Here is a 13,937-nt window from a genome sequence, read left to right as displayed (position 1 = left end):
TCAAAGGAAGCAAAATGCTCAATCTAGCATTAATGGCAAACAATCTGTCATTTACTCAGAAACTATACTCATTCATTCATTCAACAAGTATTTGAATAGCTGCTCAATGGGGGGCATTATTCTATTTACTGGAAATAACAACTGTGAGCAACACAGAGAAATCGGCCATCCCTGGCTTACATTCTAATGGAAATCATCCTAGTACAGCACTAAGCAGGTGAGTGTGTTCTAAATACACATAAGAACGCAGCACGTTGGTGTTTCTCATGCTTGTTGAAAATTCTGTTGAAACACAGAAATCTACTTTTATTTAAAAGTCTACCTGGTAATAATCAAGCAGTTGTTTTGTTTTAGCAGTGTGCCGTCCACCAGTACAATGACCTTAGGAGCCATGACTTAGGAGCCATGATCCTCAAGTCAGACAAAACCAATAAGAGATTACCAAAATTCATCATTTTTGAATTGGCTATCATTTTTAATATGTGGAAGAGTTATAGTGGAAGAGTCAACAGTATATGAAAAGAATGCAAGACTTTATTAAGTTCAAAGATCTTCAGAGCTACCTGGAATGATGCCAACGTATCTTCAAAAAAAGGAAATGAAAAATCCAATCAAGGCATGTGGGTAGGAGGGTGGGGGCTACAAACATGTGTCAAGACACAGAAAAGTCTGCTGGCATAGTCTGTGAATCTAAACGACCCGGACTATGAGAGCTCCTCTTTCATTTAGTTTGATGTCCCTGGCACAGTGATCATAAAAAAAGGTCCTAGGAGTGAGAGCCACAGTCAGAGCATGAGGAAATTTCAAGAGATAGGAAGACGTTCCCCAAAGCCTAGTCTCACTCAGTTGTGGGTGAACATCTATTAAATCCGGGAAGATACATTATTAAGTAGACTCATCACAATTATGTTTAATTTGTTAGATTCAGAAGACCTATTCGAGTATATTATATAAAAATATGATTGTGACTAGGCATGGTGGCTCACACCTGTAATCCCAGCGCTTTGGGAGGCCAATGCAGGAGGTTTGCTTGAGCCCAGGAGATCAAGACCAGCCTAGGCAACATAGTGAGACATCTCTTCAAAAAATTAGCCATGCATGGTGGTGCATGCCTGTAGTCCCAGTTACTCAGGAGGTTGGGGTGGGAGGGTACCCTGAACCCAGAAGGATGAGACTGTGGTGAGTAGTGATCATGACACTGCATTGCAGCCTGTATAACAGAGTGAGACACAGACTCAAAAAAAAATTTTTTTTAACTACTTCAATTGTCATTCGAACAATCAAAGTACAGGAAAAAAAATAAGTTTTAAATTGCAGTAAAATATTTAAGGATCCTAAGTTTGTAAATGGACATTAAGTAAGTTAGTTAAAGGCTCTTTTTTAAAATCACGCTAATATTTGCTATTATTCTTAAATGGAATACAATTTGCAAACTGAACCTGAAATCTTAAGAAGTAGATTTTTAAATTTGTCTTTCTGTGAACAAGAAAGACATAAACAGAAAAAGCCCAACACTTGCTGACACTGTTTCAACCAATTATAAGCGATCTCCACGTGGCCAAATCCAACAAAAACTCCTCATTTTGTCCATCCTTCTCCTCCTTCTAATACCACGAACAACTTGTCCTTCTCAATTTTTTTCCTTTCTCTCTGGCTCTTTTGCTGGTTCTTCCTTCTCTAACCATCAGACATTGGGGTTATCCTGGAAGCTGTCTGTGCCCTCTTCACTCTTTCCCTCTCTGAGCTCCTCCAGCTCAGACCTCCCTGCATACCCAGATATCCAACCAGTGACCAGCATCCCTCAACTCCTCACACACCCACATAAGCCGCCGTCGCCAAGTGCACTCAGCACCACTATTCCTCACTGCACCATTTATCCACACAGTTGTTGAAGTCAGAAACCAGAAAGCCGACTTTACTTCACCTACTTGCCCTCCTCAAACACACCCATAACCAGGTGATACACCTCCTCAGTATCCCTTAGACACATTTACTTCTTAGTAGCCGAGAGATCAGGAGTTGGCACACTATGCCCACAAGCCAAATTCAGTATGCTGCTTGTTTCTCTAAACCACGTTTGATTGGAACACAGCCATGCCCATTCCTTTGTGTATCATCTATGGCTGCTTTTGCACTTCAACAACAGAGATGAGTACTTGCAACAGAGACTACATGGTCTGCAGAGTCAAAATGCGAAGTCCAGTGACACGAAGCTAAAGTTTACGGTGCAATTACTTCCTCCTGGTCTCCCCACGTCCACCTCTGCCCTTACCCCTCCATTCTCCACACGGCATCAAGAGGGCATTTACCAATATGCAAATCTGGTCACGCTACTGTTTGGTTCAAGCTCTTCCCACTGGGCATTATTCCCAAACCCTTTATTTTAGCTATAGAACTTGGGCACCTGCCTCCTGGTCATGCTCCAGCTTCCCTGGTCTACCTTCTGCTCTGTTTCGCCCAACAACCTTTGAAGTGGCCATTCCTTTGCCTAGAAACCACTTTCCCAACCTACCCACCCTCCACCTAGCTACATCAGTTTATCCTGCATGTCATAGCTTAAAATATCCCTCTCAGACACCACAGCAGGGGTAACTGTCTGTTACTCACACTCACGGTACTTCTCACTGCAATATAACAACTGAGCCAGGGTTCCCCAATGGATTCAAAGCACCACATGCAGTGTTCTTATCACAATGCCTGCCAATTGCCTAGCACTCAATTGACAGCTGTGAATGGATAGAGGCGGGCACATACACTGTAAGTAGGAAACAGTGCCTGCAAAACAAAAAGAATAATAAAACCTGATATTCAGTGTATTTCTGATCTGAAGCTTTTTCCAAAAAAAAAAATCCATATCAACATACTTTCAAAGGACACATTTATAATTACATTATTTTTTAAAAATCTACAATTTAATTATGTTAGTCTTAATCTGACACGGCAATACTCTACCCTAAAATATTTCCACAAAAGAAGTGATAGTGTTAAAAGTTCAAAATTATCATTCTGAACATGATTGGCAATCCTATTTGCAATAGCAAATTGATGTGACTTAAAGCCTAATGTTCTGACATTCTTGGTAAATCTCTGGATACATGGATTTATATTTTGCCATTTTAAATGAGATTCTTCTGTTAGCTGGAAGCATAACAAAGATAAACCACTACTTTACTTCACTGGCTGTAGAACATATTGCAGAATCCCACAAGAGGGAGTTCTAGCACCTCCAAAATGCCCTTGAAGAAGGCTAATTTTTCTAAAAGAAATTTTATTTTATTTTATTTTACTTTGAGTTGGAGTCTCATTCTGTCGCCCAGGCTGAAGTGCAGTGGTATGTTCACAGCCACCACAGCCTCAACCTGCTGGACTCAGATGATCCTTCCTTTTCAGTCTTCCAAGTAGCTGAAACTACAGGCACGTGCCACCACGCCCAGCTAATTTTTTGATTTATTGTAGAGATGAGGTCTCGCCAAGTTGCCTGGGCTGGTCTCGAACCTGTGGGTTCAGGCAATCCTCTCACCTCAGCCTCACAAGGTGCTGCGATTATAGGCATGAGCCACCAAAAGAAAATTTTAAACTCCTGTCTCTCAAAAAAACAAAACAACTGGAATCTTAAAGAAGAAACTATAACCAAAACGTGAACCCCTTGAGGCAATCACACACACATGAGTCACCTGGGGCAATCACACACCCTGGGCTGACAAATTCCCCGTGAAGTACCCACTGAGCACACTGTATAACAAACAGCAAGATATCCCCTATCCCAGAGTGTGCCGGGACAGATTCTACAAGAAAAACAAAAGCCCAACTGTCTATTGTTGAAACATTCCACATTATTTTAACAAGTTAGTTTATAAATTGTATAGCTCAAAGGAAAAGTAACTCCACAAACAGGTATTCCCTGAGTAGTCTTCACAATAAGTAGTATATGTCTTATAGTACTTCATATTACTCTATAGCAAGTATATTCCCTTTCAGAAGATGAGGGGAAAAGTGTGGCTTGGAGGGCTTATGTGACTTATGGAGGTCCTAGGGTCAGTTAGTAGAAAAACAGAAAGAAAAAAAAAAATAGGACTTTTTTTTTTTTAAAGATGTGGGGTACCACTCAGGGTTAGGTATGCAAATAGTCATTGTACAGGTAAAGTTTGGGCCTCACTTTGGTCCCCACTTCACTTGGTTTTGAGATCAGGTACCCATATTGATGAAGTGTGGGTACTCCATCCCCACCTGTGGTTTTCCACTACTGCCAATTCCTTTCTTAAAGTATTATGATAATTGTTCAGGGACTGCTTATGAGAAAGAACATATGGTACTCAGTTCTTGTTTCCATGATAGATCACTGAGTATTATAGACTCTAAGTCCTTCCAAGTAAATAGCAGCACTTTTAATGCAGTCAATACTTTTTCCAAGTTAGCCAGAACAGAGCAGGTCTACTCCTCTTAGGTACCTAAAGGCCTAAAATTCATCAACATGGAGACACGTATTTGAAAACCACACCAAGATAGCATGCAACGGACAAGAAAATAGAAATGCTAAAACTCCTTTTGTATGACGTGTATTCCATGGTTTTGTGGTGAAGAAGTATGAGTTTAGGGAACTAGATACTAGAGAAAAAATAATCATCTCCCTTCACTTGCTGGGAACCACCAGTGCACCAGGCCAAGAGGAGAGGATGATTTAGGGGCACGTGTACAATTAAACTGGAAAGTTAAAGTACTGAGTTGTTTCAGATGACTTTTATAAACAAGAGTAAACTGTACCCTAGCTCAAGTATACGAGAATCTGTAATACACTCATCCAGACAGGATGAACAAGACATTTAAAATGATGACATACTCAGTAATAACCACATATGAAAACCTTTCATTTAAGGAATAGAACTTATGAAATATAAAAGAATTACATAGATAAACCCAACCTTAGACTCTATTTTTTTCAGACACATTTCTCCCCTTTCACAATTTTGAATGCCAAAAGAGATCCTTATAAAAGTATATCTCCTATGCCAACAATTGTCAATGGAACACAGATTCTGTATACATCATATGACCAATTCAGCTGGTGCCCCTCATAGACAGTCTACACAGCTAATAATCATGTATAAAATGACAGTTACCAGCTAGGCGCGGTGTTCAAGCCTGTAATCCCGGCAACTTTGGGAGACCGAGGCAAGAGGATTGTCTGAGCCCAGGGGATCAAGACCAGCCTGGGCAACTTGGTGAGACTTTGTCTCTAATGTAACAAAAAATGAGCTGGGCGTGGTAGCGTGCCTGTAGTTCTAGCTACTTGGAAGGCTGAGGCGGAAGGATCGTCTGAGCCCAGCAGGTCTACGCTGGGGTGGCCGTGAGTGTGCCACTGCACTCCAGCCTGGGTGACAGAGTGAGACTCTGACTCAAAAAAAAAAAAAAAAATGACAGTTACCTTGGGTCTCTTCACATAGCTCTATAACCAGATTCCTAATTTGGTGTTTCCTGCATAAGAGACAGGCTCAGCTTAGTTATTAGTAAGCACTGTATGATCGTTTTACCCTGATACTAAATAGCAATGTGCTTCAACCACTACCACTACCCTTCTACTACTCAGATGTTAACCACTGAAACAAAATTTATCTGTGTCGCCGAAAATTTACCTATGTCGCCGGACCCATCTGTTAAAAATATGAAACCTAGAAACTGGTTGAAATGAGGCTTTTTTAAAAGAAAAAAAATGGCTAAAATGGTAAATTTTGCATTGAGCATATTTTACCATAATAAATTAAGCATTTTTCCTTATCCACATCATTTTAGAAAAGGCAGGGCTTTGAGATCAAACTCCAGCCATTAAACTCTGGGGACATTCCCCACCCACTCTAAGACTCAGCTTCCTCTTCTGTTAAATGGGGTCACTGAGTTCACAGCAATATTAAAAGCCTGAGATACACACAGGCACAGAGCAGGACCTCCAAGGGAAGATTATTTTTATTTGTTCATTCACAGTTAATGTATTTACTCAGTAAAACTGCACCACACATAATTTAGATGCTTGTAGGAAGCATTTTTCCCCACATTAAAGTTGTCAGAAGAAAACTCCTCTTCCCCATTCCTTTGGTTTCTAAGATTTTTTTTTTCCTGAAACCTTCAAATTCTTTTTGTCTTATTTCACAATTTGGTTCAGAACCCAAGAAAAAAAAAAGAAGTGTCATTTACTGCACACCAATTCCCACCCCCTGAAATGTGCCAGAAACTGAAAGGTAGACAAAAAGCAACTGGGAAAGTAATGCTGTTACCTTGTTAAACAAGGAGACTAGCCAGGCTCGGTGGCTCAGCCTGTAATCCCGTGCATCTCTACAATAAATAAAAAAATTAGCTGGACGTGGCAGCGTGCGCCTGTAATTCCGGCTATTTGGAAGACTGAGGCGGAAGGATCGGCAGAGCCCAGCAGGTTGAGGTTGCAGTGGCCTAGAGCGGCCACTGCACTCCAGTCTGGGGGACAGAGTGAGACTCCAACTCAAAAAAATAAAAATAAAAAATAAAATAAAATAAACAAGGAGGCTTTGGGCCAGACCAATCAGAAGCCACCTCTAGTGCAACACTTTGGTTTGTGCCCTCAGGCAACCAGCTTCAAGCTCTGATCACCTGGGCTGGCAGTTCCAGCCTAGGTGAGATTTTCACCTTGGTAGGTCATGCAGCCTATGGTGGCTCTGTCCAAAGGCAAGCAACTAAGACAACCGATGATGCTCTCCCTAAGCAAATGGCCAGTGGGTTCTGCAGGTCTGATGCAGGCCCTGAGCCAGGGCCCAGGCTCCACACAAGCTCAAGCTTAATGATGCAGGCTGTTGTGGCTTGACCTTGAGCAGAAGGGCAGGCAAGGCCCTGGCTTGTAAGCAGATACCCACTTCAGCAGGCAAGGCTGTGACTATAAAAGAAAGGGTGTTGTGGTGGTTCCTCAGAAAAATTAAACTACCATTACCACACAATCCAGCAATTCCACTTCTAGACATACACCCAAAGTGACAGCAGAGACTTGAACAGATGTTTGCACACCCATGTTCATAGCCACATCATTCACAATAGCCAAAAGGTGGTGGGGGGACCCCAAAGATCCATTGAGGAATAGATATACAAACTGTTAATACGTGCAAAAGAATATTATTCGGCCTTAAAAAGGAATACAATTCTGATACATGCTATAACATGGATGAACCTTGAAGACACTACACTAAGTGAAATAAGCCAGATACAGAGGAACAAATATTGCATGATTCCATTTATATGCGGGACCTAGAATAGATAAACTCATAGCGACAGAAAGTAGAACAGTAGTTGCCTAGAGCAAAGGGGAGGAGATAAAGCAGAGTTGTTGTTTAATGAGCATGGAGCTTCAGTTGGGGGTGATGAGAAAGTTCTGGAGATGGATGGTTGTGGTGACCGCACAACTGTGAATGTACTCAATGCCACTGAACTATATGTGCAAAAATGGTTAAAATGGTAAATTTTGTGTAGTGTATACTTTACCACAAGAGGAAAGGGGAAAGGGAATTAACTAGATGGAGCTGAAACAGAAAAGGGAAGCTTCTGGACCAGCGGATACAAAAATTGCAGCCAGATTGGGGGTGGGGGGTGGGTTCTGGTGTTCAGCACTGTAGGGTGACTGTGGTAAGCTATAATTCACAGTATATTTCCAAAAAGCCAGAATAGGTAATTCTGAATGTTTACAACACAATGAAACAATACATGCTTGAGGTGATGGATAAGGCAATTACCCTGAGTTGATCATTACACACTTATACATGTATCAAGATATCACTGTGTATCGCTAACATATATACCATTTTACATGTCAACTAAAAAGAAAAGGAAAGAGAAAAGAAAAGGAAACTCTGGCCGGGCTTGGTGGCTCAGCCTGTAATCCTGGCCTTTGGGAGGTTGAGGTGAGTGGATTGCCTGAGCCCGCGGGCTCAAGACCCGCCTGAGCAGCGAGACCTCATCTCTACAATAAATTAAAAAAAAAAAATCAGCCAGGCATGGTAGTGCATGCCTGTAATTCCGGCTACTTGGAAGGCTGAGGCAGAAGGATCGCCGGAGCCCAGCAGGTCGAGGCTGCGGTGGCCGGGAGCAGCCACTGCACTTCAGTCTGGGCGACAGAGTGAGACTCCAACTCAAAAAAAAAAAGAAAAGGAAACTCTGAAGGCCAGGTTAAGCAGACATCAAAAGAGAAATGGAGATTGCCTGAGATCTAATTGAGAAGATATTCAAAATGGGGAAAGATTTAGAGCTTATTGGAGCTTACAAAAAAAAAAACCTAATAAAATAAGACAGGCACGATCTCAGCAGACTAGAATTATCCCCCCCCAAAAACCAGGATTCAGTTTTAGGAACTACAAAGGAACACACGTTTAAACCTCCCATAGAAGGAACAATGAAGGAGTTACATATACCCTCAAAGAGCAAGGGTTAAATAAACCTGAGCAGGCTTCCCGGTGGGGACTGTAGAATGCTCAGGACATTATGGGGTGGACATACAGTTACTGGGAAGATGTTTGAGAATTATTACAATTACTGGAAATACTTTTGAGAAATCTATGGCCTTAGGACACAGTCAAGAGAAGGCCTACAGCAAAGAGGAAACCATTAAAGGGGAACCAGTCAGGACAGGAAAAGCTGAGCCCAGGCCTAACTCCAATGTTGGTCAGATAGGAGTATCTTTTAGGTAAGTTTATACAAAGCAGCAAAGAGAAGTAAGATTTGTTTGAACAATAGGTGTTTTTAGTAGACCCAGAATTTGATTTTATCTCTTTGGCTTTGGGAGAACTCACCCCCAAAATCTAGATTAATTATCTACAGGAAAAATAAATACCAAGACCAGAAAGTTAAGAAAACGGGGAAGAAAGGAATGCACTAAGAAGTTCAGAAAGAAAGAGACCAACACAAGAAGCTACTTAGATTGCTAGAAACTCAATTGAGCTTTCCTAAGAGGAAGAGGACAACAATGGGGGCCAAGCAGACCCTGAGGGCACAGCCTACTACTGCAGAAAACAAAGGGACAAGCCCAACCTGGGACAGGGTGACCCAAGCCCAGGGAGTACCACCCTCTGGGCCCTTAAGGTCGCAAGCTTCTTTGGTGTCAGCAACAGTTCCCTTCCCGGGATTCTGCTGAGAACAAGGCTCTGGTCAAAATAAGTGGGATAGAAAGGGGAAATCCTTCCCTGAGAAGTAGGTTCCAGAAGCCTCCATGAGTCCACAGTAAGAGGTAATGGAAATCACCCTGTGCAGAGATCTCGATGTCTCTGCCCACAGACTTTGCACATGCTGCCCCTCAAGAGAGCTTGACACCATTCAGCACAGGAAAGCCAGAAACAAGGGCACAAGAAGAAACAGAAACTGCACATGCAAGAAGGCTAGCAGACCTAGCAACGGAAATTTCTAACCTCTGAGGGAAGAACAGAATGTCTCGGATGCCTCTTCCTGAGAGGGGAGGCAGTAGGCACAGTAACCTCAGAGGATGGAAATTAGCCTCCTGACTAATGAACAGCAAACTCTCTCGGCCAAGGGTAAGTGCAAAGGTCTCCGACTCTAAACAACCCGTGTGAATTGAAGTAGAAACCAAGGTGATGCTGTCTCTACACTCCATCCCTCAGCAAGTATGAAGTGCTAGCAACAATTCTGCCTTAGTGCCTGAAGGGACAGGTCTAAGGAGAATGTTTTCCAAATTTTGTAGATGTGAAGTTGGTGATCTGATATTCTTGTGTGTCTTAACTACGATTCTAGGTTGGGTGCTGTTGCTCAAGCCTATAATTCCCAGCACTTTGGGGGGCTGAGGTGAGAGGATTGCTGAGTCAGGAGTTCATGACCAGTTTAGGCAACAGAGTGAGACCTCATCTCTACAAAAAAAAAAAAAAGTCAAAAAATTAGCCAGGCATGGTGGCAGATGCCAATAGTCACAGCTATTCAGGAGGCTGAGAAAGAAGGATGGCTTGAGCCCAGGAGGTCGAGGCTGTCATGAGCCATGATTGTGCCACTGTACTCCAGTCTAGGTGACAAAGTGAGATCCCAACCTGGAAAAAAAAAACAAAAAAGATTCTAGACTCAAGTTAGGCTCAAGAGAGACTTAGTATGGAACTACTATACATTCTGAAGCCCTGGGGAAACCACACACATTCTAGTAAGAGCACTGCTGAGAGTTCCCGCAGCACACAGGCATGGAGAACCTCTCTGGTTAAAACAAAGGAAACAAGAAACTGGGGAGGACTTCAAATTCTTTGGATGTTAACTCACAAGCCAGATAATTTGATATAGGAGCATTAACCTTTCACGTCTTGCCAGGGGCTTCAATCTCTGAATTGTATGTTTTTCCCTGAGAGTTTCATAATAGAAGAGGGTTAATATTCAAGAGCTTTTTTTTTTTTTAAAGTGATAAATGCATCTGAGCTAAGTGCCAGGTGCTGGTTCTAAGCTCTTTACATGAATTAATTAATCAGTAGCTATAGCAATCCTATCAGAAAGGGCTATTATTATATATTTTACACATAAACAAAGAGACAAGATTAGGTGGCTTGGCGTAGGTCACTCAGAACCAAGATTTTCAGCCAGGTGGTCTGGTATAGAATCTATCTTCCTAATCATGCCCATGATATGGCTCCATGACAGGCATCTTTCTATGGCTGGTGTTTTCTGCTGCCGTATCTTAATGCTGTTATTTTATCCCATCACAGATACCTTGATAAACTGTACTGGATTTTGTAGTTGAAAAGAATTGGGGATGGGGAAACAGATGAGGAAGTGAACTTTCAGTCTTGGGTAGAGTGTGGCCTTGGAGCAGACTTTAGTGAATTTATCTAATCCATCTTAGAGCATTCTAGGAGCAAACGTAATGGTGTAGGGGAGTGGGAGGGTGGGAATAGGGGTTAGCTCCAAGGGCGGGGGGGAACAGGCCCAGAAAGGTAGGAGGGGACAGGGCTGAAAATTGGCTAATCACCTCAGGCTTAATAATCAGTAATTCTAGCCAGGCTCGGTAGCTCAGCCTGTAATCCCGCGCCTCTGGGAGGCTGAGGTGAGTGGATTGCCTGAGCCCACAGGTTTGAGACCCGCCTGGGCAGCGAGACCTCATCTCTACAATAAATCAAAAAATTAGCCGGGCGTGGTAGCGCGCGCCTGTAGTTCCGGCTACTTGGAAGGCTGAGGCGGAAGGATCACCGGAGCTCAGCAGGTCAAGGCTGCGGTGGCCAGGAGTGGCCACTGCACTCCAGTATGGACGACAGAGTGAGACTCCAACTCAAAAAATAATAATAATAATAATCAGTAATTCTGAAGGGTCAAGAGCACAAAAATCGAGAGTGTTATAAGAAAAGGATGCTCTGTCCCTAAATACTCCTGCCCCTCTTCCCAAGCCTTCATCTCTCCTCCAAGGTAGTGGGGTTGCCTCGTTATTGGCAATAGACAAGGGTCCTGTGCTGTAGGAAGTGAAGAAGAGGCCCTTGGAGAAGGTGGTTTCTTTCCTTCCTTCTATGTCCTGGGAAGGGTGTCTGTCCTTCAGACTCAAACTTCTCTCCTAGTGAGCCACCCACAGTCTAACCTAAGGGACAAGCAGTTAGAAACTCCAGGCTCTCTGACCTCAGCTGACACAGGAGCATATGGTTTATCAGTAATATAAAGATGGTTTTAGTTCTCTAACTCCCGTTTCTCACACATTCACTGATTCACAACTTGGTCAGGAAGAAGGTATTATTTATTAGGCATCTTTAAGTATTTTAAAAATATCATAATATAGGACCAGACACAGTGGTTCATGCTTGTAATCTTAACACTTTTGGGAAGCCGAGGAGTCCTCCCTAGGACTGCTTGAGCCTAGGAGTTCAAAACCAGTCTAGGCAACAAAGCAAGACCTTATCTCTACAATAAGCTAACATAAATAAGCCAGCAGTGGTGGCACACGCCTGTAGTCCCAACTACTCGGGAGGCTGAGACGGAAGGATCGCCTGAGCCCAGGTCATGAGCAACAGAGTGAGATCTTAACTAAATAAAAAAAAATAATATAATAAACATTTGAAAGAAATCAAAGGAAGATCTGTGTCTCAGAACTTCATAAACAGCAGCTTATAATTTTTTTCTTTTGAAGATTCATTTATTCAACTGGCAATGGTTTATTTACTACATGTCATATTGCCAGACTGTGCCTGGTGACAGGAAAACAAAGACTAGAGCGTAATTCCTGTTCTCAAGGAGTTTATAATCTAGTCAAGGGAAACACATACACGAAACAAGAGCTTCTGAGTGTTACACATGCTATAACAGGGATCTCTCAGGGTCAGTAGGGTGCCAGTCAATTCTCCAGGGAGGCAAAAACAGAGACAAAATAAACATCCAGTTACAAAAGGGACCAGGAAACTGTTCTCATAGTAGTCAAGAAAGCAGAGACTTCAAAGCAGTCAACAGGAGGGAGATGGAGAACGAAGAGACCGCGCTGAGTCTACAATAAAAACAAGGGAAGAAGAGTACCCATACCACCCAGTGTTTTTCTCTTTCTAGAGCCTTCTTTGTGCTTCCTTCCTTTTTCCCACTCAGCAGCCCTTCTCTCTCCCCTTTCCAAGTTCCCATTCCATGGAAACATTCTCACTTGAGGCTCTAATGAAAAAAAAAAAAATTCAAAAGTTTAAGCAGGTTCCCTTTTTTTAAAAAAAGCTATATTCAGAAGTAAGCAGACAGTATAAGCAATAGTATATATTTACTTAACATAGAATAATAGTATATATTTACCTAACATAGAGTAATAACTTTCTAGAGCATGACAGCCTATTGTTTTAATGTAAAAAGAAAGATCGAACAACTCATGGCCACCCTAGCATCAACCTGCTGGGCTCCAGTTATCCTTCCACCTCAGCCTTCCAAGAAGCCAGAACTACAGGCGTGTGCTACTATGCCCAGCTAATTTTTTATTTATTGTAAAGACGAAGTCTCGCCAAGTTGCCCGGACTGGTCATGAACCAGTGGGTTCAGGCAATCCCCTCTCCTTGGTTACCCAATGTGCTGGGATTACAGGCTGAGCCACCGAGCCCAACCCAAACAACTGTTATCATGCAAAGAAGTGTTCCATGTTTGCAGGAATTCTCAGCCACCATACTCAGAAAACTATGTATTTCATTTGACTCATTCGTGTAAGGCCATCAGGAAAACGGGACCACCCCACAGGACCTCAATGATGACTTCCTCTGTTCTCTATTTCACATCTCCAAACCCTAGGTCAGACTTTTGCAAATTATTTGGTGATAAGCAACGTGACCGTTTCCATTTCTCCTCTACCAAACTGTGGTGGAAAACGCTTTTCTTGCTCTCCTCACACTGATTTCACAGTCTCTCTTCCAGACTGCCATGTCTAATTGACAGGGATCAGCACCCAAGAAGGCAAGTAACAGGCAGCAACTCGGGGAACCCTCCCCCCAAAGCTGGCAAGAAGCAGGCTGCAGGCAGCCTGGGACTTCAGTCCTTGCCCAGCACCTGTCCCTGGCAGGCTGGCACAAGAGTTTGACATCACACACCAAAAGCCATGCCCATTTTAAAAGGTTAGGAACTCCTGGTCTCAGAGGTATTAGATATCACACAGAATATCCCAAGATAATCCCTCCTGCACGAATCCAGCAACATGATGCTGCCGTAAGGGAGAAGATCCCACATCCACATCCACATCCACACCCAGGAAAAACACCAAAAGGAGACAACACCACATTAATTATGGGGACCTCAGCTGAACATAACTGTTCATAACATATGCTACATCCTACCATATGTTTATAGCTAAAATCACAGAGCACATCTTGGTCTTGGGGTTCATTTTCATTATTTCATTTCTCTGGTTTTCCCATGGTTTCTTATAATCACATGATAATGTCTTATGATCCCAGAATATCCTGAAGAGATCATCTCTCTTTTAGACAATTCAATAATACCACACACACACACACACA

The 13,937-nt window shown here is 42.6% G+C and overlaps 1 protein-coding gene across 1 annotated transcript in view; it reads right to left on the bottom strand.

Moving 5' to 3' along the window:
- TMEM131L (transmembrane 131 like) overlaps positions 1–13,937 on the bottom strand; it is a 97,063-nt gene that overhangs the window by 63,880 nt on the left and 19,246 nt on the right. The window lies entirely within an intron of this gene.

Source organism: Carlito syrichta, unplaced genomic scaffold, assembly GCF_000164805.1.
Source record: "Carlito syrichta isolate Samal-C Ts95f unplaced genomic scaffold, Tarsius_syrichta-2.0.1 Scaffold314788, whole genome shotgun sequence".
In the NCBI taxonomy this organism is placed as follows: domain Eukaryota; kingdom Metazoa; phylum Chordata; class Mammalia; order Primates; family Tarsiidae; genus Carlito; species Carlito syrichta.
Note: the sequence above shows the minus strand (reverse complement) of the source record. Positions and strands in the feature narration are given on the sequence as shown.